This window comes from Schistocerca piceifrons, chromosome 3, assembly GCF_021461385.2.
Source record: "Schistocerca piceifrons isolate TAMUIC-IGC-003096 chromosome 3, iqSchPice1.1, whole genome shotgun sequence".
NCBI lineage: Eukaryota > Metazoa > Arthropoda > Insecta > Orthoptera > Acrididae > Schistocerca > Schistocerca piceifrons.
In genome coordinates, this window is record NC_060140.1 from 682793808 (window position 1) to 682799492 (window position 5685).

Consider the following 5685-nt stretch of genomic DNA (forward strand, 5'->3'; position numbering starts at 1 on the left):
CTGCAGTTCTTTTTCTCTTGGTGCAGGGTTGAGCACTACCTAATAATGATCATAGTTTACCCCCAGTGTTAGATCTGACATAACTTTTTAAAGGACAGTGTTCAAAATGTTCATATTACTTTCCAAATGCATAAGGCACTACTTCATTACAATTACTAAAGCCTCCATCAGAAGTACAAATATTTAATATTACAATAAAGCCCCTTGGATGATAAATGCCAATGTTATGGATTTATAGGTGACGAGATATGGGAAAATCTGTCAGCGGACTAGGTTAGTGAGGGATATTGTTGGTTGCAGTACTCTGATTGTTGTGGTCCCTGGTGAAGTTAAGTAACAAGTAAAAATCACCATACACCCAACAACAGATTACAATCTTTTCAGTAAATAGACACAGAGATCAGTTCATCTACTACAATCTTTGGAACAGAGAAAATGGCTTGCAGTACTGAAACAGATTGTTTTATTTTTACTGTACACGATACATATTATAAAAAAGTTGTTCGTTCATACTGAGTCAAAGAATAAGTTATTTAGTTTTATACTCCTACATTCCGATATCATTTTGGTGCCAAAAACTCATTTATAATTGGCGCTACCCTTTCTGGATTATTCAGATGAACATGATGGGTTCCTTCTACAGTTTTATAAACAAATTCTTTTGACGATTTCTTCAACATGTTTAGAGTTTCCTCAATGATATTTTCTGGTTCTAGTTTTAATCCAGGCATGGCTTTGATAAAAAGGACACGACACTTAATTGATGCAGTCATCTCCATTAACTGATGATGTGTCCATCCTAGAAATCTACCTATCTTAAGTCTTTTATCTCTTCTGAAATAGTATTTTCCTTCAGAAGCGGGAATTATTCCTCGCTTCAGTAACACTTCACATGATTCTTTTGTCACAGATTTTGCAATCATTCCTTCATGCAGCCTTTCAATCATTTCTTCATATGTGTAGGAAGGAGTCTCCGCATCATTAAGAGAAACTGTGTCTAAGAATTTGTCCAAATTCTTGGCAAATTTTTTAGGTTCAGTGCTCATGTCAAGTGACCATGGCTTCAAAGCATCTAAGGCTATATGAGAGTCGACCTTGTCAGGAAATGCAGATGCAAAGATGAATCCTTCAGCTGCTCCAAAAGAATGTCCAAGCAGTGATACAGTTTCCCACCCAAAGTATTTCATTATTCTTCGTAAAAATAAAACTGATTCATTTCCATAATACGGAATGCCAGGAGGCAGATGAGAAGATAATCCATGGCCAGGAGTATCGATTGCAAGCACACTTATTGTTGGGTCCAGTAAAGGAATTAGAGTATCCCACGATCCAGCATTATCTTGCCACCCATGCAGAGCAAGGAGCGGTGTTTGGTTTTTTGGTCCCCACCAACGACCTGCCAACAAATAATACACTTTTTTTCTTTCATTGAAGAAAGACGAGAAGCATTAAAGAAGCTGCTTTTACATATTCTGCACACTCGTATTTTAGTCAACTTATCACAAAATTCTCTCTAAAAGATATGTAGAAAATAAGGCTTGAATCCAGTCCCAGTTAAATGAGAATTCATAATGCCCCACCAGTGAATCAATTCTAGTCTATAACCAGTTAATGTATAGACAGCTTTGATCCCTTTTACAGTCATTCATCCATTTGTGAATCTCATTATGAAGGACAGCCTTCAGAAATGCGAAACAAGTTACATTATACATTAACAGACAGGAAAGTCATTGCAGAGTACCAGTGCAAAGTATAGTAATTTTCAGTACAACATATACAGATAACTGTGGTGCATAAAATTGGATGATTGACATCTACAGAACAGCTGTTAACAATGCTGGTTGACCACAAACAAACATGTTGGTAGGAATTTTTTACAGTGCAGTTTCTGGGAGACACTTTTAATGTAAATGTAAAAGAGGAAGGAGGCAAGCAGATGTATTCAAAATTTTCAACCATATTAAAGGCAGCAGAGAATAGTAATAAAGTGGTCACAGCTAACATTTGCAGATAAGTAATGGAGAATAGCTGAAGGAAAAAGATGCCATCAGGAAGTGTTTTAGCAAACAATAGCTTGAGTAGGTTGGAGGTCCAGTGCAGCAAATATGACACAGAGGAGTAAAGAGTGTTAGGTTATAGTCTTGTAATGTGTCTGAGTGAATATCAGTAATGCAAGGAGAGATACAAGGAAGTTGAAGCAATTCTTATCTGTGTAATAATTTTATCGTCACAATGCTTTACTCTTGAAGAGAGCACTGATCCTCAAATATATAGTCAGTATTTCTGTGTTGCTTTGCTTATGAGGAAAAAGTGAAAAATGTAAACCTGGCATTGAGACTTTTTGTTCCAGTTAAAAAAATTTCACATATTTTTCATGTTCCTCCTTTTAGGACAACCACTTTGTTGAAAAAAAGTTTCTTGTGATTAGAGCCCACCACTGAAGTATAAATATGAGTCAGTATCTTTACTGAACACTCAAAGTTTGCAGTCATAAATATATTTTGTGATGTGAGGATAGGTTGAAATCATAAGGTAGCAACTTGATGAATAGAGTGGATGTTCAAATAATTTTTACTTCTTATCCCTCAAATTTGTCATTATTGCCAAAGTACTTTCATGAGCAGGTGTATTACTCTCATTAAATATGACTTTTCTTGTGCGGTCCAGATATGTTTCATCTAATTCTCATGAAAAATATGACCCTACTTGAAACTGGCTGCTAGTTTTTTTAACTGTTAAAATGAAAGAGTAGTGTCATTACAAACATTCAGTAACTTTGATATTTTTGTGCATGTTACACATCAAAAACTAAAATTTTACGTTGATAAGGTATTCCAGTTTTACTGCACAGGGAAACTGGAAAATGTTATCAATTTCTGAATTTACACAAGAGACGTTTACTAAAATCAGCAGCCATCAATTTCAGCAAAATATGTCTAACATATAATGTAGTTCCCACTTGTATCAAGAGACTTTTCAATAGAATTGGTGATAGCTCACCATGTTATATTCACTAGCTTATGAAAACTGTTATTAATAAGGAAATGAGATGTTTATATTAAAAAAATGACTTAAATAAAAAAGCTAATTGCACCTGATAATAGTCATTTCTTAGCCCAAAACTGGCCGAGAGTATGAAAATAAAAGCCTTACAACGGAAGTAGTGATCTCCATGTCTATTGCAATGCTCAGTTGTCGATGTTCCCTTGAAAACCCAAAAGACTTTTATTTGTGGGAGCATTTGAAAGCTCATGTTTAGAATTGTGGTACAAGATGTAGAGTATCTACATTGTGAAGGGCTGTGATACAATAAGCAATTTTCCAAGGAATGAATTGGCATATCAAGGTTTCAAGGCAATGCTGGTTGATACATGTATCATGGTTAACAGAGGGCATTTGGAACATTTCATTTAGGAAAGTGTTTCATACTGTGCTGATAACATTCTTTTCCTGTATGTTTCCCATGATTAACATGTTGAAGAGTTGTAGAAATTGAGCTCTAACATGGAAATAAACTGTTTCCAGACCCATCTCCATCATCATCATCATCATCATCATCATCATTTAAGACTGATTATGCCTTTCAGCATTCAGTCTGGAGCATAGCCCCCCTTATAAAATTCCTCCATGATCCCCTATTCAGTGCTAACATTGGTGCCTCTTCTGATGTTAAGCCTATTACTTCAAAATCATTCTTAACCGAATCCAGGTACCTTCTCCTTGGTCTGCCCCGACTCCTCCTACCCTCTACTGCTGAACCCATGAGTCTCTTGGGTAACCTTGCTTCTCCCATGCGTGTAACATGACCCCACCATTTGAGCCTGTTCGCCCTGACTGCTACATCTGTAGAGTTCATTCCCAGTTTTTCTTTGATTTCCTCATTGTGGACACCCTCCTGCCATTGTTCCCATCTACTAGTACCTGCAATCATCCTAGCTACTTTCATATCCGTAACCTCAACCTTGTTGATAAGGTAACCTGAATCCACCCAGCCTTCACTCCCATACAACAAAGTTGGTCGAAAGATTGAAAGGTGCACAGATAACTTAGACTTGGTACTGACTTCCTTCTTGCAGAAGAGAGTAGATCGTAGCTGAGTGCTCACTGCATTAGCTTTGCTACACCTCGCTTCCAGTTCTTTCACTATGTTGCCATCCTGTGAGAATATGGATCCTAAGTACTTGAAACCGTCCACCTGTTCTAACTTTGTTCCTCCTATTTGGCACTCAATCCGTTTATATTTCTTTCCCACTGACATTACTTTCGTTTTGGAGATGCTAATCTTCATACCATAATCCTTACTTTTCTGATCTCGCTCTGAAATATTACTTTGCAAACTCTCAATCGAATCTTACATCACAACTAAGTCATCCGCATATGCAAGACTGCTTATTTTGTGTTCACATATCTTAATCTCACCCAGCCAGTCTATTGTTTTCAACATATGATCCATAAATAATATGAAAAACAGTGGAGACAGGTTGCAGCCTTGTCTTAACCCTGAAACTACTCTGAACCATGAACTCAATTTACCGTCAACTCTAACTGCTGCCTGCCTATCCATGTAAAGACCTTTAATTGCTTGCAAAAGTTTGCCTCCTATTCCATAATCTTGTATAACAGACAATAACTTCCACCTAGGAACCCGATCATATGCCTTTTCTAGATCTATAAAGCATAGATACAATTCCCTGTTCCACTCATAACACTTCTCCATTATTTGCCGTAAGCTAAAGATCTGGTCCTGACAACCTCTAAGAGGCCTAAACCCACACTGATTTTCATCCAATTGGTCCTCAACTAATACTCGCACTTTCCTTTCAACAATACTTGAGAAGATTTTACCCACAACGCTGATTAAAGAGATACCTCTGTAGTTGTTACAATCTTTTCTGTTTCCATGTTTAAAGATTGGTGTGATTACTGCTTTTGTCCAGTCTGATGGAACCTGTCCCGACTCCCAGGCCATTTCAATTATCCTGTGTAGCCATTTAAGACCTGACGTTCCACTGTATTTGATGAGTTCCGACTTAATTTCATCCACCCCAGCTGCTTTATTGCACTGCAATCTATTGACCATTTATTCCACTTCCTCAAATGTGATCCTATTTCCATCATCATTCCTATCCCATTCTACCTCGAAATCTGAAACATTACTGATCGTATTTTCACCTACATTGAGCAACTCTTCAAAATATTCCCTCCATCTGCCCAAGGCATCCACAGGATTCACCAGCAGTTTTCCTGACCTGTCCAAAATACTTGTCATTTCCTTCTTACCTCCCCATCTCCATATAACATATTTTCTTCCTGAACATATGAGGAATGTTTCATGACAGTTTGGCTATATCTTTATATTGCACCCCATATATACAGGGTTATTACAAATGATTGAAGCGATTTCACAGCTCTACAATAACTTTATTATTTGAGATATTTTCACAATGCTTTGCACACACATACAAAAACTCAAAAAGTTTTTTTAGGCATTCACAAATGTTCGATATGTGCCCCTTTAGTGACTCGGCAGACATCAAGCCGATAATCAAGTTCCTCCCACACTCGGCGCAGCATGTCCCCATCAACGAGTTCGAAAGCATCGTTGATGCGAGCTCGCAGTTCTGGCACGTTTCTTGGTAGAGGAGGTTTAAACACTGAATCTTTCACATAACCCCACAGAAAGAA